A 26,086-nucleotide genomic window follows, 5' to 3' on the forward strand; every position below is an offset into this window, starting at 1 on the left:
AAAGAGATAGTATACTCGTAACTAGTATGTATGTATAAAGAAAGAAAAAAAAACCACGGTTAGGTGGTATATACAATTATGGACGGGCTGCCGAGTGCCGACACAGAGGTAGCCACAGCCGTGAACTACCGCACTGTACTGTGTCTGCTGCTAATATATAGACTGGTTGATAAAGAGATAGTATACTCGTAACTAGTATGTATGTATAAAGAAAGAAAAAAAAACCACGGTTAGGTGGTATATACAATTATGGACGGGCTGCCGAGTGCCGACACAGAGGTAGCCACAGCCGTGAACTACCGCACTGTACTGTGTCTGCTGCTAATATAGACTGGTTGATAAAGAGATAGTATACTCGTAACTAGTATGTATGTATAAAGAAAGAAAAAAAAACCACGGTTAGGTGGTATATACAATTATGGACGGGCTGCCGAGTGCCGACACAGAGGTAGCCACAGCCGTGAACTACCGCACTGTACTGTGTCTGCTGCTAATATAGACTGGTTGATAAAGAGATAGTATACTACTACTAATATTATATATACTGGTGGTCAGGTCACTGGTCACTAGTCACACTGGCAGTGGCACTCCTGCAGCAAAAGTGTGCACTGTTTTAATATAATATTATGTACTCCTGGCTCCTGCTATAACCTATAACTGGCACTGCAGTAGTGCTCCCCAGTCTCCCCCACAATTATAAGCTGTGTGAGCTGAGCAGTCAGACAGATATATAATATATATAGATGATGCAGCACACTGGCCTGAGCCTGAGCAGTGCACACAGATATGGTATGTGACTGACTGAGTCACTGTGTGTATCGCTTTTTTCAGGCAGAGAACGGATATATTAAATAAACTGCACTGTGTGTCTGGTGGTCACTCACTATATAATATATTATGTACTCCTGGCTCCTGCTATAACCTATAACTGGCACTGCAGTAGTGCTCCCCAGTCTCCCCCACAATTATAAGCTGTGTGAGCTGAGCAGTCAGACAGATATATATAATATTATATATAGATAATAGATGATGCAGCACACTGGCCTGAGCCTGAGCAGTGCACACAGATATGGTATGTGACTGAGTCACTGTGTGCTGTGTATCGCTTTTTTCAGGCAGAGAACGGATTATAAATAAAACTGGTGGTCACTATCAGCAAAACTCTGCACTGTACTGAGTACTCCTAATGCTCCCCAAAATTAGTAAATCAAGTGTCTCTCTAATCTATTCTAAACGGAGAGGACGCCAGCCACGTCCTCTCCCTATCAATCTCAATGCACGTGTGAAAATGGCGGCGACGCGCGGCTCCTTATATAGAATCCGAGTCTCGCGATAGAATCCGAGCCTCGCGAGAATCCGACAGCGTCATGATGACGTTCGGGCGCGCTCGGGTTAACCGAGCAAGGCGGGAAGATCCGAGTCGCTCGGACCCGTGAAAAAAAACATGAAGTTCTGGCGGGTTCGGATTCAGAGAAACCGAACCCGCTCATCTCTATTAATAACATCAATGCACTGTAGAAAGTACACCATAGTCCTGTGCAGTGTAATGTAACAAATGAATAATGTGTAATTCAAGTGCAAAATCTGATCCCTAGAGGAGGGGCTAGGGCTGGGGCCCACCGCGGGTTTCCCCTGTCCCCAATGCCTGGGACAGTCCGACCCTGACTGCAGGAGGGGCAGATGTAACATGTGCAGAGAGATTTAGATTTGGGTGGGCTGTGTTCAAACTGAAATCTAAACTGAAGTGTACAAATTAAGCAACCAGTATTTGCCCTGCACAGAAACAATATAACCCTCCCAAATCGAAATCTCTCTGCACATCATGTTACATTTGCCCCATCTTCAGTGCAACATAGTTTTGCCCAATTGCTAAGTTTTTTTGGTTTGCTAACAAACCTGAATAACCCACTAAGGTGGTCATTCCGAGTTGTTCGCTCGCTAACTACGTTTAGCAGCAATGCAAACACAAAGCCGCCGCCCTCTGGGAGTGTATCTTAGCATAGCAGAATTGCTAACGAAAGATTAGCAATTCTGCTATTAAGCATTTCCTTGCAGTTTCTGAGTAGCTCCAGACCAACTCCTAGATTGCGATCACCTCAGTCCGTTTAGTTCCTAGTTTGACGTCACAAACACGCCCAGCATCCGGCCAGCCACTCCCCCGTTTCTCCAGCCACTCCTGCGTTTTCTGCTGGCACGCCTGCGTTTTTTAGTACACTCCCGGAAAATGCTCAGTTACCACCCAGAAACACCCACTTCCTGTCAATCATTCTCCGATCAACAGAGCGACTGAAAAGCTTTGTTCGCCCGTGAGTAAAATAGCATAGTTTTGTGTGAAATTGCTTAGCGCGTGCACCCTGCGGTGCATACGCATGCGCAGAACTGCCGGATTTTAGCCTATTAGCAATTCTGCTAAAAATAGCAGCGAGCGAATAACTCGGAATGACCCCCTAAGTCAAGTAAGTGGCCCACTGGGTAAGGTCAAAGGAGTAGGTAAGGGAGAGCAGCTTGGAAGCACGGCATCCATTGGATCATCCAGCAGGTTATTGAAATCACCCTGGATAAGACAAGTAAGGTGGAAAAAGTACTTTCATGGAACTGCAAGTCCCAGCAGGTCCTGGTAGCCATTAACTAAGTGGGCTTGTAGAATGAAAAGCACCAGTATGTCTGTGGCTGCCAAAACATGCAGTAGTTTAAGGGGCAAACGCAGGATTTTCAGGGAGGAAGTTTATATATTTATTTATATATATATATATATATATATATATGAGGCAAAGAAGACTGCGGCACTCAGAGACTTAAATCATTGAAGCAGTGTGTTAGAAACTGTTGTTTTTCCTTGACAAAGGGGTGTGTCGACCCCGAAACGTTGGACACCATGTGTTATTTCTAATACACTGCTTCAATGATTTAAGTCTCTGAGTGCCGCAGTCTTCTTTGCCTCTTATACACCCCATCATGCTTTCTGGAGGCACCGGAGCACCAGATCTGATATCCAGGGGGAGTGCTGGTCCATACAATGCATTTATATATATATATATATATATATATATATATATATATATATATATATATATATATAGAATGGAGGGGAACGGCGGCACTCAGAGACTTTCACATCCAGGTAAATCAAAATAGAAAGTGCATTTATTGGTCAACGTTTCGGGGGACGGACCCCCTACCTCAGGACACTGCAAACTAGTGACAATAATACAGAACACAACTTAAATACCTTACCAATCCCGGGTACCTCCGGCTGTCTCCGCGTCCACGCCGTCCGGAGTGCGGAACCCGCACTTCCGGCAACGTGCGTCAAGCGGCGCCCGGAAGTCGCGTCATCCAACCACACGGGCTTGTTGATGACGCGGCGGCAGCCAAAGGAACACCAGGTTACTATGGAGACGTGGCACAGCATCGCGACGCTGCGCCGTCTCAAGTGACACTGACAATATAAAAACAATATAACAACTGGTGACATGGATGTATAGCATCAAATATACAATAAATGTTAAAACAGACAAAAGACATGTGAAAAAGTGAATAGGGATACATAATGCATAAACGCACAGATTGACAATCAACAACAGCCCTGCATAACCATTGTCATGGCAACCATGATCATATCCAGACCAACCTGATTCTCAACCATAAATACCTTGAATCAGAGTGTCTGGATCTGTTACATAACATATATTTCGTACTAAATTGATCGGATGCCGTCTACCAAAACTTAGAACCTACTCCTAATCTCACTGAGTACCGGGCTTTTCCTTCTCTTACTTAGACTATCTTCTACTGTATACTCACTACGATGGCACCTAGCTCTCGGTTTCTGCTGCCATGATGTTTATGTCAGTGTCATGTCCCCTGATGCATCAATGTTTATATACCCTGTACTTGTCCTACATTGGGGGTATCCAATTAGCCCCGCTGCCATTTCGGCCAATCAAAATGGCTGGATATTGCAATTATTGATTGATGGTCAATATTGCGATATCCAATTAGAGGCCATTTTGATCAGCCAAAATTGGACCCGCGATGTGTTATCATGTCTCCGGCAGCCAGTTTATTGCGGATTAAGCACAATCCCTGATTTCGTACTCAGCGCAGGAAGGGATTCTTCACGGTAAGGGCAATATGAATAAGGAATACACTGCCAGAGAAGGTTGTAATGGCGGACTCAGTCAATGCATTTAAAAATGGGTTAGGCAAATTTCTAACAGAAAAAGATATATGAAGATATAGCATTTAACCTAAATAGAATAGGGAATGCAATATAATTAAGGTTGAACTCGATGGACTACTAGTCTTTTTTCAACCTCACCGACTATGTTACTATGCAAGTGCTGGCATAGGGAAGAGGAGCGCACCGCATCCGGGATAATATATAGGATAGCCCCTGGCGATTGACAGTGGGTAATTGGATACCCCCCATTGTCTTGTACTGTAAGTCGCTGTTATCCTGTTTTGCTCATATGTTTATGTAATTTGTTAGGTGCTGCGGAACCCTTGTGGGGCCATATAAATAAAGGATAATAATAGTATGATCTTTGCTCTGGACATCATCATGATACCATGTGTTTCCATGTAATGATATTGCCGTGGCACTTTACAAAGAAGTAAAAATAATAATAATAATAATAATAATAATAATAATAATAAGTATTATTATTATAATTTCCATTTGCTGCAACAGATCATGTTATATAAAAAAAATGTTTTCTAAGAACTGTGCAAGCGACAATATATTGCTTAACCACATTTTTCAAAAGTTACTAAATAAAAATATAGAAGGAAGGCATACTTCGGTTATTTTTTATACTTCATATTAATTGGACAGTCCTGCTATAAAGAAAATATTCCTTCCAAAACAGTAATTGGGCAAATGAACTGACAGGAAGCCGTGAAGCCGCCGTCTCGTTATGCAGTGTTCCTGGAAGATGCAGAGAGGCTGCGAGATCGGCTGTGAAACTGTTGACATTTTCATGTTTGCAAAACCTCCCAGCTTGATTTCTTGGTCCTGCAAAATTACCAGGGGGATTGGATAAAAATACCTGGAAGATTGTTTGACATAAAAGCAGACTGTGTGAATGCACCAGAGAAGTCCCACTCTTGTCATGTGAAGCATTAATAAGTAGGAAAAGAGCACAGCAGGTAGTCAGAAATGCCAGTCTGCAAGCCCCCAATCAAGCGCTTTTATCGTATTTTAGCTAATTGACACTGGGCTTCTCATTAACAAATTGAGAGCCGTTTATTCTGTGAAATATTTGGACAGTGCGCTAACTTTTCTGAAGGGTGATATGAAAGGGTGATGTGATGTGTATGTAACCTGTACAATAAGAGAAGGATCAAGTGGAGTGTAAACGTAATTAAACTTCATTTGTCATAGAGATATGCAGGTACGAGTCTGATTGTCTGTAATGGTAGACGATGAGTACCGGGCAGGCGCTTTTGTTTTGCTTGTTTTGATCAAGAAGTGTAAAACGTGTTTTGTAAGAGGTTTAACTAGGATATTTCGGTTATTGTGCCTCCTGGTAACATTATTGAGCAAAGCTCCTTTTACATACCCCTCCTACCCTTTTCACAATGTTATGTCAGCCAAACAAATATAATATTATTATCCTTTATTAATATGACGCCCCAAAGGATCTGCAGCACCAATTACACAGTGCATAAACAAATAATCAAAACAGAAAAACAGTGACTTACAGTTGAAGACAATATAGGACACGTTCCGGGTAAACATAGCTGCATCAGCAGGTGACACTGACATCATGATGCAGTCAAAGATTATTAAAGTAAGAAAAGGATAAGCACATGAGGGAAGAGGGCCCTGCTCATGAGAGCTTACATTCTAAAGGGAAGGGGCAGACAGACAGGGGTGACACAGATGGGGTAGACAGAGAGCGTGGAATAGAGGGTTAGGATGATAAATATAACATTTGTAGAGCTTTTATACGACTGGCACTATGCACTTAATGCTACACTCCACCTGATTTTTTGTTTTATCTTCTGCCTTCTGTCCAACTTGTTTCCCTTGATTACTGCCCCTACTTCCCCGTACTAGTTATACATGTATGTAACACTTACCATCTCAACTATCAATGTTAGCAAAGCCAGAAAGCCTTATTTATTAATCAGTGTATACGCCATGCTAAAATACTTTGGAATATAGTATTATGGCTCCCAACTATCCCAATTTGAGGAGGTTATTCTGGCTTTACCCTCAGTTAACACATTTATCCCAACTTTGAAGAAACTGGAATGTAGGTACCCACTCACCATGGCAATTGCCCACAGGAAATTTCTGCTGAAAGTGGAGTGTGCTATTGAACAGACTCCAGTCTTCCTGTTCTCCAGGGCGGCTTCTTACCCTATCCCAAGATGGCCACCAATAAATCTACTGAGAATGAGCAGGGGTAATCTTGTTTTTTTTTCACTGTGTCAGAGCATCACAGTTAGCTCCAGAGAGGCTTGTGATTGCCTGCAATCAACAACAATCCCAGTGTTCCATGCCTACCAGTGACGTTTGGTGATGTGATGTGCGGAGGCACACATGCTGGTAGATCTGAGTGACGGGAGCCTGTCTTACCACCTGTGTAACTTTCCTGTCACTGCACAAAGCTTCAGTGTCCATTGAGTCTCCTACCTCCATCACTGTGCATTATCTTCCTCTCCCCGCTGCTTTCCAGTCTCGATACAGCGCACTTCCTGGTCACATGACACATCCAAGGTATCCAACAATACTCGGGTGTAAGCTTCCAGGAGTATATTTTGCACCTGGTATAGGGTAGGTGCAAAGTGCGCACTGTGAGGATAATTAGTGGCAAACCAGGAGTACACATGAGGGGTGGAGGTAATGCACAGTGTGTAGACATTTGCATATGAGTGGATTTATACATGTTATACCACACATGTAAGGGACACATAATTTCGGTCCAGCTCTGCACCAGGCTCTATGTATCCCATGGGCATGCCTTTAATGAGTTCAGTGGGTGCAGGGCATTTTCAGAGAGGAGGCCCATGTGCAGGCTCCGTCTGGGCGCCCCATCCTCTCTAGCCGGCAGTACTGGTGCTCTGGGCACTAGGGTCCCTAGGGGACCCTTGCGCTGTCCCAGAGCCTAGAGCGCATGTGCAGATTTCCGGGAAAATGGCGCGGCGGCCTTTTTCCCTAGTGATTTCCCTACTACGCATGCGTAAAACATCAGAAAATGGCGCTGCACCATTTTCCCAGTGATTTCTGCAGCGCTGCAGCTGCACCGCAGGACTCCAGAGGGTAAGTATTAAAAATAATGGGTGCAGGGTGTGCGGTGTGGGCCCACTGGACCCCGGTAGCCCGTGTGCACCACACACACTGCACCCATTATAAATACACCAGTGAGTGGGTGCCATTGCCCAGAGGATAAGGAGGACCACCTCTGTGCCCAGGTAATAAAGTTGTTCTGGGGCACTGTGTGGCATGTGTACAGGCAGCAGTGTGGTATAATGTGATCTAGGGCACTATAACTGCACATAACATTAACAGCGGCACCTCTATAGTTCATAAAATTAACTAGGGCACTACTATGGTGCATAAATTGAACAACTCCTGTGGAGAGGTGTCTCTCTAGAAGGGGGAAGGCAGCCCTTCAAAATGTTGCTATGGGTCCCCAAAGTGCTGGCTATGCCACTGCCAGTCTCCCAAAGAGGCATGACCTCTATAGTATATAGCATATCTATGTATGTGATGTCAGCATGGATTTTCATGAGTGTCCCGGTATAAAGGGATAGTATGGTAAGCCTAGCTATAATAAAAGTACTAGACTTGTGAAATGTGTTAATTTTCTGGGACAAGGTAACCACTGTCCTGAATTCACTACTAGAATCTCCAAAAGCAGCCTTCAATACTAACTATGTGCTGGTGATACCCAAATGTACCTCTTTATTCTTGTCCTCTTCACTTCCGTCTGCTCTTACATGTCAGTCTGCCTAGTCAACAAGCCCCATTGGTGAAACACATGTCCAGTCTCAGGGGACCTCTGTAGCACTTAGGGGTACCAAACACACCATGCCTATCACCCGCTGATCCTATGTGTTCACAAGATATTTTTTCGATCATCACGACGTTCATCTCAGATGCGATCGCATGGCAAATGCAGGAAGGAGGTGGTATACACCTCCCCCTGCATTTGCATTGCAAAGGATTGCATTTGCAAAGCTGCTGCAAGCACCTTTGCAATTGCAATTCTTACTGAATTAGGCCCTTTGTTTCTTACCTTCAACTTGACCACTACAAATGTATTAAAACCAGGACCGGACTGCCCATCTGGCACTTCTGTCAAATGGCAGAAGGGCCGATGGGCTGGTGGGCCGGCCCTGTCACAGAGAGAGAGATGGGAAGGCCGCGCACAGCCTCCAGCTCTCTGTTCTGGCCACTCCCCTGCCCCCCCTGCCCATCTCTGGTCTGGCTGCTCCCCCCGCCCCCCTGTTACTATTGTCCAGTGTATACGGTTTTTTATCTTACTTTTTTTCTGCCTTGCCTTTCTGTGACTGACTACACTAAATACCCTTTCCATACAGAATCCTGTTAAACTCCACACTCTCACCTACTGTATAAAACCAAAAGCCACTCCTTTCACATGTACTTTTCTAACCTTAACTCCAGCCACACTTCCCCAGTGATTACCTCATCTTACACCTACCTTTGAGATGTCTTCTGTGCTGCTCCTCCTCAAAAACCAAGACTATCCACTAGCTTACAATCAAAGTCTACCAGCTCTCCTCCTAACTCACCCCCTTGTGCACCTACCCCGACCCACCCACCTCAATTCTCACTCTCACTATTTTGTATCTGCTTCTCCGCTCTAGATTATAAGATATCATGTTTACATGCGGAACCCTATCCTGTCCATCTGTGCATCCATCAGGCACCTTCTGCCTGGTCTCTCTGTCTCCTCCTACAGCATGTCAAGCCCTTTTTGCTCTTGGGCACAGGCTTGCTTTACGATGGTTTGCTCCCTGCTTGGCATATTTCATTGCTGTCTGCTGATTATATCGTTTTTCTCCCTCTATTCCCTATAGTACTGTACTGCAGACCTTTGTGGTGCCTATATAAAGTCTTGTAAAATTCCCTGAGATCCCTGAACTTTCCTCCTAGGTAAGCATGATATTTCACATGCTCATGTCTTCTTTACTGATGCAACACCAAATACCTGGACATTGAAAAAAATTGGTAAGTACCCTAATCTAGACATGGGTCTTTGCCCCAACAGGACAATGGTAAGCATACAGCAAATCTGGCCTCACTATACGTATATATCCAGTGTCAGACTGGGGCACGAAAGGCCCTCCGGGGGAATGCAATGGTAGGAGCCCATGTTTAGGGGTGTGACCAGTCTCCAGAGGGGGTGTGGCCAGCCACCACATTGGTTTACCTAACCATTAGAGAGAGCATGGTCTGGGCCCCTTGATAAATACATATAGTAAATACTGCTGGTGCATGCATGAGTATGTACCAGATTAGTAAGAGCAATGCACTATAAAGAATATACCATAGTCCTGTGCAGTATAAGGTAACATCTGTATAATGTATAATTTAAGTGCACAGTCTGGCACCTGATCCCTAGAGGAGGAGGTGGGTCCCCAGGTAGTTGGGTCCACCGGGGGGTTCACCCTGTACCACTGTGGGCCAGTCCGACCCTGTTTATGTCCCTCCTGTGACCTTAGAGAAACCACATACAAGAAAACACTGGACTCTCTGGGATACATCAGAATATTTTGTAGGCATTCTAGAAGTTAGATAGTTCTAGATTGATGACCATCTACTACAATCTGTGTTATACATTATTTAATGTTGATAGTACTCAATGACATATTATGTAAAGTATAGAAAGACTATTAAAAGACTTCAAATATATCAAACACATAAAACAAATATGTGGAAACTACTGCACTTCACTGAAATAAACTGTTTATTGCTTACTGAAATCAATACACAACTTTATTGCTGAATTTAAAAGGCGTCAATGATATAGCCCATTAAATATATTCTATTCATTACATTACTCTGAAAATGATTCCAGATTGAACATACTTCAGTACATTAGGCTAAGAGATTTCAATTGATTATCTTAACTGCTGTAAAAGTGTAATTTAATGCAAAGGTGCTTCAAGGTTTCTATTTGTTCCTAAAAATACATTCCAAAATAAAATGTGTCTTCATTTTCTAAAAAACATTTGCATGTTCCTTTCATAAGCATCTGGGATGATGTTATCCATCTCCTACTTCATTTCTGGGGAGTTCTCGAAATATTACACATGACATCATACAGATACCCTCTTCATCTTTGCAAACAATCTTGGCAAACTATCGGTGGATTTAATCTGCTCAACATAACAAACAGGACATGTTGTACATTTGGGATGCGGTCAAGATCCCGCCGGACAGGATCCCGGAGGTTGAAATACCGACACTGGGATCCCGACCGGCACAATCCCGACATATTCTCCCTCTGTGGGTGCCCACGACACCCATAGAGGGAGAATAAATTAGTGTGGCGAGCGTAGTGAGGCACCGTTCCTCTAGCGTGGCGAGTGTAGCGACCGCCGAACTTGGGCAACATTACATCCGCCCCTATATGCTTTGAAAAATGTAAGTAAAAATAACATATTTACTTGGTTTCATTTTAAAATGCATCCTGCTCTGCGGGGCCGTATTAAGAGTCGCATGGGGTTGAAAATGATGAAGGGCCTACTGTAATGTAAGAGATGTGACTGTTGTTATGTGGATTTGGTCAGTGCTGCCATGTGGGCCTGTACACCTTACACTATCAGCCCAAATGCGACCCTAAAACAAAAATGTAATAAATTTGGGAGGAACATAAAAAATATAATTTTCATTTATTATTTATGGACGACCATAGAAACATAGAATTTGACGGCAGATAGGAACCACTTGGCCCATCTAGTCTACCCTTTTTTTATCCATATTTTTATCTCAAACCTTATTTGATCCTTATTACTTTTAAAGGATATCCTTATGTCTATCCCATGCATGTTTAAATTGCTCTACTGTCTTAGCCTCTACCACCTCTGATGGGAGGCTATTCCACTTGTCCACTAACCTTTCTGTGAAGTAATTTTTCCTCAAATTTCCCCTGAACCTCCCCCCTCCAGTGTATGTCCTCGTGACCTATTGCTTCTCTTCATTTGGAGAATGTTTCCCTCCTGGACTTTGTTAAAACCCTTGATATATTTGAAAGTTTCTATCATGTCCCCCCTTTTCCTTCTCTGCTCCAAACTATACATATTGGGTTTTTCTAGTCTTTCTGGGTATGTTTTATGATGTAGGCCATGCACCACTTTAGTTGCCCTTCTTTGTACAGTCTCTAATGTATTAATATCCTTTTGAAGATATGGCCTCCAGAATTGAACACAGTATTCTAGATTAAGTCGTACCAATGACCTATACAGTGGCATTATTACTTATTTCTTTCTGCTGCTGATTCCTCTCCCAATGCAGCCAAGCATCTGACTAGCCTTCCTCATTGCTTTATTACATTGCTTACCTGCCTTTAATTCACCTGAAATAGTGACTCCTAAATCCCTTTCCTCCTCAGTAGTTTCCAGTATAGTGCCATTAATACTATGTTTAGCCTTTGGATTTTTGAGACCCAAGTGCATGCTTTTGCATTTTTTGGCATTAAACTGTAATTGCCACACCCTTGAGCATTCCTCTAGTCTACCTAGATCCTCAATAATTTGTTTTACCCCACCTGGTGTGTCTACCCTGTTGCATACCTTTGTGTCATCTGTAAAAAGGCATACTTTCCCTTTAATGCCATTTGCAATATCACCAATAAAATTATAAAAAAGCACTGGTCCAAGTACAGATCCCTGGGGTACTCCACTGGTAACATTTCCCTCCTGTGAATGCACTCCATTTACCACAACTCTCTGTTTTCTATCCTGCAACCAAGATATTATCCATTCAATAATCCTAGTATCCAATCCCGAGCTTCCAAGTTTATTTAGCAGTCTGCAATGTGGAACAGTGTCAAAAGCCTTACTAGAGAATAGATAAGCTATATCCAAGTGACCAAGTGGCTAACTGGTAGTGATCATTAACATGCTGTCATGATGATGGGCCTCTTTTTATGTGGAGGCCTGGAGCTGTAGATCCGTCTGCTCCAAGGTTATTCTAGCCCTGCTGCTCAGCACCAGTTCCATACCTGCCAGGTTTTCATGTGACGTGTACATCATATACATTCACTACTGGTGAGAGCCGAGAGAGGCCCAGGTACTGGGGAGCATGGCCAAATCCATATTTACCCCTCAGCAGTTGACCCCTCTAACAAGCCCAAGTATTCTGCACCCTCTATTCCCCCCCCCCCCACCTCCCCTTTTTGGCACCCCTGTATATACTTTCACCCAGGTCATATGTACATAAAAAGTTTTTTAGATATTTGTTTTGATTGTGAAAAACACAATGGGTATTATTTAAATAATAGTAATAAAATAAAACCCTTTATATAGCAGGTATAATCTTTACTCTCTTGCATGAATACAAGTAGCAAATAATCCAATCTAAAAATAATGTACTGTAATATATAGACACGATCAATGAGGAAAGTACATATGAACTTCTGAGGCAAAAAATAATCAATGAATCTCAAGTGCTAGAGACTATAATTATCAGTGTATATTTACACCAGTATATTTGCACTTTCATGCTAGTATTCGTCAGCGAAAACACCCTTAGTGGAGTGTGCATACACCCTTAATCCCATCATCCATTCTGCCTCACCAAGGGGGACATGTACTAAGCAGTGATAAAAGTGGAGAAGTGAGCCAGTGGAGAAATTACTCATGGTAGCCAATCAGCTGCTCTGTATACTTTTATAGTATGCAAATTTTAAATGTTACGTCAATACTTATTGGTTTCCATGGGCAACTTCTCCACTGGCTCAGTTCTCCACTTTTATCACTGCTTAGTAAATTCCCCCCTAGAGTAATGCTGACGATACACCAAATCAATTTTCCTCCAGCCATCCAACTAGTTGGCTGGTTGGAATGAAATCTGATAATGTATGGTGTTCCCGGTGGAAACAGTTATGGGGTTATATGAGTGCAATGGAGTATTAGGTGAAAGCAAAAATACACACAACAATACATGAAAATGCAGTTTAATATTCAATGTACTTAGCTGCCAATTTCCATTCAGTCAGAAAAATGTTCGGTTACAGCAATTCATAATCCAGGAGCACCTCCCTACCACGTAGGCTGGATACGTCAGATATTCCAGTATGTCTGCAGACAGTCTGGGTGTAAAAAGCTACTGTTCCACCCGCAGGTCACATACTTATAGAGATACTGACCAGACTCAGATGTGGCAATACCAAAAAAGGGCATAAACCTAAAGGTCACAAACTGATAGGGTTACTGACCAGTCTCAGATGTGGCAATACCATATAAGGGCATAAACATACTGATTGGTCATGTAGCAACAGGATATATGATGCACAAAAGATTGTACAGTGATGTCCTGTTATCCACACTCACCAATGCATTAAAAGTACAAAGGAACAATAAAAACACAAGATGGCAGTAGAGTCAATTGTCCCATATCACATAAGGGAGCACATGACAATCACCAATTTGCTGCCAAATAAGGGAAAACTGATGAAAATGGTTATTCAGTCAAGTTGGTTAAATCTGTTTGATTTAAACAACTTGTCTCAATGACAATTTTTGTCCATTTTTCAGGGGTTGGGAGCAAATGCATGATTGTCATTTGCTCATAAACATTACCAGATTTTAATTTCAACCAACCAACCAACCAACCAACCAACCAACCAACCAACCAACCAGTTCATTGGATGGATGACAGTTGGACTAATGTATGGCCAGCATAAGAAGACGCTAGTGTAAATTTGGCAAGCAGATGTAATTTGATGCTTATACAATACAACTTTAGTATATTTTATGGTAAACATGTCAACTCAGCATGAGCCACTATTCAGGGGAACCAACAGGGAAAAGGAGGGGCAGGTACATATTACCCAGGTGATGCAGCTGTCATAACCACCCTGATGCATGAACTGTTGTAATGTATATAACAAGGGGCATAGCCAAGCCCTCTCTTGCAGTTACCACCCCCTGGTACACCCAGAGTCTTTGTCTTTGGCATATCTATAACTGGTGCTGTGTGTGTAGTGCAGACAGGCCCACACCGCGCACCCTGCACCCTTTTTTTTCCAATATTCACCTCTCTGGAGTCCCCCATTAGCGGCAGCACCTCTCCACAAATCACCGGGAAAATGATGTGGCAGCATGCGCAGTAAAGCCATCTCTGGAAACATGGCTGCTGCGCCATCTCCCCAGAGATCTATACATGCATAATAGAGCCTGTGCCCTCTAGTGCTCAGACTCTGTTGCGCTCCGGCTACAGAGAAGGGGGCTGACTACAGAAGAGGGGTCCAGCCGGAATAGGCTGTACACAAGCCTTGGCCTCTGCTAATACACCCCTGGTCTTTGTGCTTGTGAATTTGTATTTTGTGAAAGCTCCAAGTCTATAAATAGAGCAGGTACCACTAAAGGCAAAAAGATGCCTGTGAAGGGTTGGGGCTGGATTGACCAGCGGTGGGGATCCCGGCGGTCAGCATACCTACCCCGGGATCCCGGCTGCTGAATGCCGACAGGGAGGGGGGGGGGCGAGTGCAACAAAGCCCCTTGCGGGCTCGCTGCACTCGCCACAGATTCTATTTCCACGAGTGGGAGTAGTCCCTGTTAATTGGCACGCTGACTGTAGGGCTTCTGATCGCTCCGGATCCCGGCGTTGGCATTGACCCCCGGGATCCCAAGCGCCAGTCACATGACCGGATTCCCCTGTCAAACATTCACAATTTTACAGCCAAATGTGGAATAAAGCTGATATTTTGTGGAACAATGTACTGTAGTAATTTTTGGTCATCTTGAAATTTGAGATATACTTAACTTTGGCGTATAATTAGCCCTGTGTAAGTAGATTTTTACAGCCCTGACGTTATCACTTCCATAAAAAACAAAGTACTGTAACCAAATAGGATGATCTGCCTGGCACAGCCCTTTTTAACTTGTTTGCAAAATAAAATTTACAAAGACGTTTTTGCCGTGAGTTATGATTCCAAAGGATTTCAAAGAACTTTTATTGACATATTTTGTTATGCCCAAAACAAGCCAGGCTGGCTAAAGTGTCTTTTAAGAAGACGAAAAGCATTTACTTTCCTTAAAACCAATAAATGCTGACAAATGAAAGAAAGAGGGACCATATAAATAATTTTTAAAATGTTATGCAAAAAAGACCGGTTCAGTTTAACTCTCACTTTATTACATTTAGTTAATTAGTAACATATGCTGAATAAGAGATGTCATACACCATCTTTTTTGTTTAGCAAAGACATTATGTTGTACTGTCGATTTTGCAAACTTTGTTCTAGTTCGGTGTTTGTTCATTTGTTAAGAAATCCACATATGTTGCTATAGTCCTTTCCCTACATGATATTGGAAACACTGTTATCTAACATATTTTCTTTGAAATCAGCTTGTCTTGTTGTGGATGAAAAAATAATCACATATAAACTGACAGTTTCTTTGAAAGGGCGTCACTCATCTCTGTATAAAAAATAATTATAATCATTGTGGTATGTACTGTATAATGGTATCCGTTCAGATGGTCGACAATGTTAAGGTTGACACTCATTAGGTCCACAACTATTGGCCGACATTGACATGGTCGACATGGACAAATGGTCGACACATGAAAAGGTCGACATGAGTTTTTCACATTTTTTTTCTTTTTTGGAACTTTTTCATACTTTACGATCCACGTGGACTACAATTAGGAACGGTAACCTGTGCCGAGCGAAGCGAGCCATGCGAGGGGACGTGGTGCACTAATTGGGGTACCCCGTCACTTTACACAGAAAACGACACCCAAAAAAGTAAAAAAAAAACCTAATATCGACCATTTTCATGTGTCGACCATTTGTCCATGTTGACCATGTCAATGTCGACCAATAGTGGTCGACCTAATGAGTGTCGACCTTAACATTGTCGACCATTCATACCGGAACCCTGTATAATCTGGTTTACTTCCACTTAAAAATGTGTTCAAGTTAAATGCCTGGATTTTGTAACAAATATATTAATAACAATCTATATAATAATCAACGGCATACCATCCAACAAATGGAATGACTAATTCAGGACTGGCCAGAGGCATAGCCTTGCATGAAGCGATGTGGCCTTGTGTCTCCTGTTTCCATCACTCTGGGGGGCATGCCCAGCATTCTCGGGCTGACCACAGGCTTTTCATGAGCACGCCGATAAAAGCGTGTGTGGCATTATGGGAAGAGGTGTGGCTTCACGGGAAGGGGCATGGTCTCACAACTTAGCCACCGTTTTTGTCACTCCGGGAGTCCCAGAGATGCTGGGCTGCTCCCCCGGATACTGTCTTGTCTGTAATGCCGGCTCCTACACTGCGACAGGGGTGCTGCACTTAATGTTAGAGGGCAGCACCCGGCTCCTGTTACTGAGGAGGAGCCTGCATTTTGGTGCCACCCCTTGGCGGATGAAACCCAAGAGCAGCCCACACACCCATAGGTACGCCAATGCATGGCAGGACAGTTCCAAAAAGCAGGACTGTTCTGCCCAAAGCGAGACAGTGGGAAGATATGATCGATGGTGATCTGTCTCTGTCATGCACAGTGAGAGCAGGCCCTCCACACAACAGCTCCTACCGAAGTGGCAGAGACAGGACAGAATGGGGGTTAGTATAGTATGGAGGTGCTGGGCTGAGATGCCTCGGCATATTGCATATTATTAATAATATATATAAATGTTAGGATTCATTTGTTTAACTTTGTGTAATATGTTTTATATAGTTTTGCCAGTGAGATTGAACGAGAATGAGAATGAATATAAATCCTCTTTATTGTACATTTAAGAATTACAAAATAAACATGCAGAAAAAGAATACTCATACAGGATGTTATCTTTGATTACTGACTAGAAGAAATGGAATAAATGCACCATTTCTAACACTTATTAATCAACAGCCAATCAGAAAACATCCCATAGTGTGGAAAATGTACTATTGGTTGCTGGGGAAGAAGAGTGTCAGTAAATCCTAGCTATTGGTTGGTTGTGGTGTTTTTTTTTGTTTTTAGGGATTCTCTTTACCAATTGCGCTCTTTTGTGATACTTGTCTTAAGTGCCCTTGTCCATTGTAGAGTCGTAACTATGGGTGTGGCACAGGGTGCAGTGCCTGGGGGCGGCAGTGAAACTAACCTATGGCACCTGCACGTGGCTTGCAGGGTTCCTGGAATGGCATCCTATACCCTCCAACTTCATCTTTTCCATTAGGTTAAAAATGCCCTGTTCCTGGACCTCCTTGCCAGTAGTGGTTCCAGACAGGGGGCTGCAGCTATATCCACAATTCAAATACCTACTGCCAGTGACTCCCGGCAGGCAATGTTTGGCTGTGTATGGGGTGGCAGTAGGTCTGGCTCCGCTATATAAATTTTGGACTGCGCTACAGCCTTACCTCTGGAGTAGCCACCTGCAAGGAAGTCCAGGCAGTGTCGGACTGTGGCATGAGGGGCCCACCGGTGAAATGCAGTGGTAGGGGCCCATTCTTAGTAGCTTGGTTAACCATTAGTTCATGGTCTGGGCCCCTTGAAAAAAAAAAAATAATAATAATAATAATAATAATAATAATAATAATAATAATAATAATATAGTAAATACTGCTAGTGCATGCATGATAATGTAACAGATTGATAACAGCAATGTACTGTAGAAAATACACCATAGTCCTGTGCAGTATAATGTAACATATTCATAATGCATAATTGAGAGGGTGTGCCCCCAGGCAGTGGGGCCCACCGGTGGTTTCCCTGTACCCCTATGAGCCAGTCCGAGCCTGAGTCCAGAAGCTAAGCATTTCTAATGGAATAGGTTATGTTGAAGGGTATGGCATCCTGCAGCCTTAAGCACTGTTGACTTTATACATGGGGTCGACCTATTGACTGTCGACCTTATTACTGTTGACCAATCATCCAGAGACCTAGCCAGGCATACAATGGAGGGTGATTACCTCAGACACATGGTGGCTTATACATGATACCTAATGGGCCCGTTACACAAGAGGAAATGCTAGTTTCCACATGGTTTTAGTGGGTTCAGTAGGAAATGCTGATGGCCGGGATGTCGGTCGTCAGTATACCGACAGCGGCATCCCGGCCACCAGTATGCCGGCAGCAGGGCGAGCGCTAGAAAGCCTCTTGTAGGCTCGCTGAGCTTGCCACGCTGCGGGCACGGTGGTTCGCTGCACTCACCACAAGTTATATTCTCTCTCTAGGTGTCGTGGAATAGCCTGTCCCGGTATTCCAGCATCCTCATTGTGATCACTGGGATCCCATGCAGCGGTATCTTAATCGCTTCCCGTATTTATGAATGTGTCCATTCATTATTAGGGGCCCGATGGGACCTCCTAGTATCCAGCAAACTCTGAAAACTGAAACTTGTTAGAGTTTGTCTTTGGGAAGAATTTCCTCGGTCACCAGCAGCAGTGCACAGGTTACACATGAGTACTGGGCAGACCTGCCAGTGGTAAGTGCTAAGTTAATGAAGAAGCAGTGTAAAGGGGGGTACACACGGAGAGATCCGTGCTTAATTTCTAAGCATCCTGACTAGATTGCTTAGAAATTAAGCACGGATCTCTCCGTGTGTATGCCCCATAGCGATCCCAATGCGCGGCCCCACGCATCGCTATCGCTGACTCTAGATTGGCCTGCATGCAGGCACAATCTAGACCGATCACTCACTTCACCGTTGGGTGAAGTGAGCGTCCCCTCCCCGTCCCCCACCCCCTCACTCAGCACACATCACGGCTGTGTGCTGAACGATCTGTGCTAGATTGCTCAGAACACATCTCTGTACTCATCGATACGTGTGTATGGCCCTTTATGGATCACAGGGACAGCTAATTTCCAGATCAGTTGTCCCCGCATGGGAGCAATGCTGAATTACTCTGCTAGTTAAGTAACCACTGATGCAACTTGTGGTAAGTTGGATACTTACAGTACAGTAGTTAATAGGGAACAAAAGGTTCCCTAATGTTCTAAAAGAAGTAGCGTTATCTATTATTTGATAACCCCACAATACATTTTTCAGCTTTTTCTTGTTATTTCATTTAGAGATCAATTTTTGGACATGTTTGGCCAAACATGCTTTATGTTACATTATAACCTAATTGTTTTCATACGCGTTCTACGATAAATGGACATTTCCTGAAGTCAACCTCATTGGAATGTATACATATACCCCACTAAACTGAAACAAATAGAAAACCCTTATTAGTACCTTGTGATTTCTAAGAGAAAATCTCTCTGCTCTCTTTTTTTCCTTTTAACTTGTATGACATGTTTGCTTTTGACTCGACCAGTTCCTCTTGTTCATCCGCTTTGTGTCTTTAGGAAAATAGCTGTAGGGTGGAGCAGAAAGTTCAAGTCGCAGTTCGCTTAAGTTTAGAAGTCATGATAAAACCTCATATTGTATTTCACAAAGAACCATGGTCTCGGAGTGGGACTGTGAAACCGCTATATTAAGCATTTGATTAACTATTGTTTCACATTGATGAAGGAGATTCTCTTCTCTTTGATTCAAACCCTCTTCATAATCCTGTATCCTCAAACCTCTCTTCATTATGTGATCATAATTATGTCTATCTGGAGAGAGCGTAACCTCGCACCTACATACATTGAGTGCCAAGGTTTGAAACTATAATAAGCTGAGTTCTCACCTCCTAATCCATTATTTCAATCATTAGACCACAGTTTATTCCTCCTGAGAACATTAACATCTGAAAATTTGTCAACCAGAGTATAAAATTCATCATACTCACAGACTATCTGCCAGCTCATTAGAATAAAGAAGTCTGATTTTCTTGTTGCCCAGTATCAATCTGACGTTTGACATCAGTTTATATGTTCAAATTGTTTTCAGGCAGTGGCGTGGGAAGGCCAGAACAATATGATGTGAAACCGAAAATAAACTGCAATCAAGACTAAATGAGGAGATGCCAAATACGTAATCGGATCCCAGCTTCAAAGGGCTTGATTATTCTTGCAACAAGTAGTGACACATTTCCAACCGAGAGGGGATTTCTGAAGTTAACCTAAGCCTAGAGAAAAACGATTTAGGTAGTCAGCAGTACCTACACAATAGTCGTAGATCAATCAGGGTTTCTTTGTATCAAACATGTGTACGCATGAAGGTATATAAGCCTTGAATGCATTACTAGTAATGTGCAGTGCATGTCTGGTTGGAAACATTTTTTTGTTGTGATATGGAAGTGTGCCTGCAAGTAATAAATACGCAATTATCAGTTCCAGGGGCACTTTTCCTGCTGGGCAGATGGAATGAGGCACGGGCGACACAGTCCAGCCAGACATCATGGCATGGTCACAATATTTTTATAGTAACTCTTTATGTGTTAATTGTATATCTCTATTAATAGTTTACAAATTCTGCATAATAGCACTCGATAATAAAACTAAGATACTATCTATCTATCTATCTATCTATCTATCTATCTATCTATCTATCTATCTATCTATCTATCTATCTATCTATCTGTCTTTCTGTCTATCTATCTATCTATCTATCTATCTATCTATCTATCTATCTATCTATCTATCTATCTATCTATCTATCTATCTATCTATCCATCCATCCATCCATCCATCCATCCATCCATCTATCTATCTATCTATCTATCTATCTATCTATCTATCTATCTATCTATCTATCTGTCTTTCTGTCTGTCATCTATCTATCTATCTATCTATCTATCTATCTATCTATCTATCTATCTATCTATCTATCTATCATCTATCTATCTATCTATCTATCTATCTATCTATCTGTCTTTCTGTCTGTCATCTATCTATCTATCTATCTATCTATCTATCTATTTATTTATTATCTAACTATTTAATCTTGCAGTGCAAAACCTACTATAAATTTATTATAAATATACATTTATATATACGTCATTGGAGTTCTACAATACAGATGACAAACCTCACACTCCTTGTATATATTGCTAATAATTTCTAGTGTATAGCATAAGTAAATTCAAACATTATAGTAAGGTTTTTATTTAAAGATGATTACTTAAACAATTTATTTTGTTTGTTTTTCTTTAATTTTGCTTTACCATTTTTATATCATTACCAATATAAGAAAAATTTGATTCAAACTGCTTAAAAAACCAGCATGCTGCGCACAGCCGTAACTAGGTGTGTGCTAGTGGTGCCTGGCACACAGCACAGATGCGCTGGAGGCGCAGGACCATTAGCAACACCTGGCCGCTCCGCCGCCCGCGTCCCCCTGCCGCCCACCCTCCCGCCATCACCGGCCGGCGCGCAACCCAACTACCTCTCACATAGTTAGCCGGGCAAAGCTGGTGCTGCAGCTCCCCCACAGCTCCCTCCCTTCCTTGTGCTGGGAGAGATGACGTCTCTCCCAGCACGCCCCCAGCCCACCCACAAGGCCCTGCGCTGCGAAGAGCGCAGCTTAGGGCAGGAAGAGGAGAGGGAAGGCACATCTCTATCATGCCGACTCGTCATAGGTGAGTCTCTCTCTCTCTCTCTCGCTCTCTCTCTCTCTCCCCCCTCCTGCCTTAATGTGTAAAAAAGGGGGACTGCCTGCCTTAATGTGTAAAAAAGTGGGACTGCCTGTCATACTGTGTAAAAAAGGGGGACTGCATGCCTTTATGTGTAAAAAAGGGGGACTGCCTGTCATACTGTGTAAAAAAGGGGGACTGCTTGTCATACTGTGTAAAAAAGGGGGACTGCCTGTCACAGTGTGTAAAAAAGGGGACTGCCTGTCACACTGTGTAAAAAAGCGGGACTGCCTGCCTTAATGTGTAAAAAAGGGGGACTGCCTGTCATACTGTGTAAAAAAGGGGGACTGCTTGTCATACTGTGTAAAAAAGGGGGACTGCTTGTCATACTGTGTAAAAAAGGGGGACTGCCTGCCACAATGTGTAAAAAAGGGGACTGCCTGTCATATTGTGTAAAAAAGGGGGACTGCCTGTCATACTGTGTAAAAAAGGGGGACTGCATGCCTTAATGTGTAAAAAAGGGGGACTGCCTGTCATACTGTGTAAAAAAGGGGGACTGCTTGTCATACTGTGTAAAAAAGTGGGACTGCCTGTCACAATGTGTAAAAAAGGGACTGCCTGTTACACTGTTGTCAAAGTCAGAAAAATATCACTATGCACACTGCCATATTTGCACCTCATACTTGTCCGCTCGGCGCGTGCGTACACTCTCCCGTGCGTGCGCATACACGCAGTCGCGTGCACCCGCAGGCGCACGATATGCGCATTTACGGTAGAGATTGTATGCGTCTAGCGGGCGACTCTTTCGTTACATATTTTCACCATATAATGTATTTTATAGATTATGGTCCCTTTGATAGAATCTGAAAGTTTGGTTAATGTAGAATGTTCATGGACAGAGAAATCCCTCTTTGTTTGATACGAAGGGTCAGACAGGAGTAATACAGTGGTGTTTAGTATCCATCGGAAGAGTATTTAATTAGCAATATTCCGGTGTTGGTTTGAAGCGAATTAATCGCTCGTGCGAATAGTTATGGACATAAGAAGTTTATGTCCATTTACTATTATTTGCACTTACTTATCCATGCGGCGGGAAACCTAGTTTCCCACCCACCTGAGCAGTTGGAAATAGTCACGGCCCACCTGTATGAATCAACCCATGACCTTTTGTTATAGTGCGAGGAGGAATTCCTGTGTCCAATGAACAATGAGATTGTAGGGACCATTGAATTGTATTGTGTGTGGGGCATAAATAGACAAGCCGATCACATCCAGCTCACTCTTCAACGGTTCTCATTGCTGATAATCGGGAGCTGGATGTCCAGAGGCGCATGCGATCGTTCCCCTTTGTGCGTAAGTTTTTCTCCGCAATCATATTGTCTTCCTTGTTATTCTGAGCCATATCTCTCCATATCTCTCTCTCTCTCGTCTCCTCTATCTCTCGTATTCTCTTAAACGTAATAGTATTGTATTGTATTTCCTGTGTAGTTATCTGGTTAGTTAGTCTATGTTATATTGTAGTGTATGACTTGTATTGTATTAATTCTTTTGCAAGTATAACATTCATAATATATATATATAAGGCGTTGGACCCTAAGCCCAGGTATCTGTGTATTTCTCATAGTGTTAAGTATTTTCAGAGCGTCGGTGACGCTCGAACAGCTTTTAAGATAATCAGGCTACACAAGGTTGCATCTACACTCTATCACTACACTAAGGTTTTGCTGCATAATACACTGTTTTTGGTTTAGATATAAAGGTTTAACATTGTGAGCGTCTGCGCCACTGGTGATCTCCTCGTGGTCCCGAGCGTCCGCTACGCTATAGCGAATCATTACATTAGTCGGCAGCCAATAGCGTGCCTGCCTGTGATCTCTTGGCCGTGAGCGAACGTGACGCTTGAGCGTCTCGACCACGGCTAAGCGATTGTTACGCAACGTGCGTACCCTTACGGTACTCCATACGTAAATAGCGTACAGTGTTCTTAGACCTCATAAAGGGTTTTAAATAAGATAAACATTTAGCTTTATCAATTGGCCGCTCGTCCTGTCCTTCACATATCTCTGCTAGGTAATTTCAGCAGACATTATCCATCAGCAAAGGGCGGGAGATCATATTCTTCGCAGTGCTGACGGGATAAGCGTCTGCTTCGCTTAGTAAAGGGTGCTGAGGGAATCCGGAACCGGAGGTAAGAGCAACACGCTAGTATCTTTGAAAACTGTTTATTTCTATCTTGCGTACGCACACACGCATATCTGCATTTCTTTTTCGTGTATTTTCATATATCACTCCCCTGTTTGCCATTTTATAAATTGATAAAACGTGCTAAGAGAGATTTGTCGCTATTTCATAGTTAAAGTGTAAAAGTAATGCAGTAAGGGATAAAGTGTAAAGCACACACGCAGCTCTACCTAAAGGTACAAGGAGAGATTGGTGTGGGGTTCAGTAGAGGATCGAGGATCATCTACATTGATAAACGTGTACATTGTGTTACGGTAGACATTGGTTTTGTGTACACGTGTCTCTAACAAAGGGCTGAGACTCGCGTACGCAAAGGCCGACGCACGCAGCGTAAATTACGCAACGGAGCGTCTGGGTACGCCCACGTAACTCAAGTCACACGATAGTGTTGATTTTTAACAAGCAAAAAGGTGGCAAGGCGATAAATAGCGCAACAGGCGATAAATAGCGCAACAGGCGATAAATAGCGCAAGTTTATTTTAGTATTCGAAATTTAAAATAACAGATCCTTCTCCAAATTTACAACCCATCTGGTCTAAAGAAAATTTCTGCGCAGAAATAGAAATAGAAACAAAAGTGTATATGTGGTGAGTGAGTGTTTGTTTTTACAATTTTGGGGATTGAACCACAGAAATCATCGAGTTCTCGTGAAGGTACATACGTGTAAGTGACATGCACGGTGGCTAGGGAGGCATCTCTGGTTAAACATAAAATTTGAGCATTAGAGTGTAGCGGACCAGGAGGTATAGCAGACCAGGAGGTCAGACCAGGAGGTCGTATAACAGACCAGGAGGTCTACGTACAAAGAAGTCCGCTATAGAGACAAGGCACAACACCAAGAAGGGTTGGTGTAACACCCATATAGGCCATAAAGCTCAGGCTGAAGGAATTCGCAGCTGCCGAATGTCGATTCCGTTGGTCGCGCCGCACATAAGATTAGTTGCTTATGTGCTGAACGACTGTACCGCACGTAATTGTGTACATTAGTTAGTAATCTGACCTAGTACCATTAGAGTAAAGGGGTCACAAACGCTATTTGTACATTCTAACGTGATTTGTGTAATTTTTTATTTTTTCAAAAAGGGAAGTTCGCTGGTCACTCTAGAACTATCCGACAACCCCACCTTTACTGGAAAGGGTTAATGCTCTTCGGATCATACCTACATGTTCCAGTAAACTAAGGTTAATAGGGGCCCTGGGTCGAGTACGCCAGCACTATATCAGTGTGTGGGCATATTGGTCGGCGTGGGCGAGTGAGTGAGGTGCTCGGTAAACTTCACCGTCAACCTATCTTTGAATATTTTGTTTTTTTGTAAGGGTTCGCTGAAGACCCTGATATAAAGGTCAGAGGTAGAGCAAGCAACACCTGCAAATTATGGGGGCCAGTTGTTCAGGAAGGGGGCGATCAACCTCGGTTCGGGTTGATTCTGTAAACCGACCAGTCGGGTCGGCAAGGTATGTAATGTGTGAAAAATACGGAAGACACACAGAAATTTTATGTGATGAATGGGAAAGAATGACTGTACATGACGGGGAGAAATTCCCAAGAGTAGGCAGCTTCAGCCCAGAAGTGTTGCAAAATTTAAGGAGAAGGATATGTCTCATTAAATCAGCAAAGAGACGAATCAAACATTATGATTATTTGCAGCTATGGCAACAGGAGGGTGAAATACAGAGAGGATTGGCTCAGGCGGCGGGATCTGGCCCTATCAGGAAACTGATAGCCACGGCCCCGCCGCCACCATACATATCAGGAGAGAAATTGGTTGCGGAGAATGACGCATCAGGGGGTAACAAACAGGCACTTAGCAACTGTATAAATGTTAAGGATAATGTTAATAAGTTAACCCATGCAAGTATTAACCCGTGCAAGTTGTACCCTGTTTTGAACTTTCCCCAGGAGTGTGATCAAGAGGACGAATCGGCAACAATATCGGCGCTCTCTCTAGCAGCCACCATATCAGAAACAACAGTAGGCACGGCCCAACCCATAAGATTAGTAACAAAGCCCCCTAGCGGAGGGACAGGTGAGGTCGTATCAACGGGTAAGTACGGCACCATACACTATGCTGAAACTGTTTCACCACAGGCTGTAGAATCTACACAGAATGATGTTGCTAGACTTAATCCCGTGAGGGTAATAGCAGTTCCAAATGGGAAAACGGACACTACAGGAGTCACTCCTATCAGGAACATTGC

Source organism: Pseudophryne corroboree, chromosome 4 (genome assembly GCF_028390025.1).
Source record: "Pseudophryne corroboree isolate aPseCor3 chromosome 4, aPseCor3.hap2, whole genome shotgun sequence".
In the NCBI taxonomy this organism is placed as follows: domain Eukaryota; kingdom Metazoa; phylum Chordata; class Amphibia; order Anura; family Myobatrachidae; genus Pseudophryne; species Pseudophryne corroboree.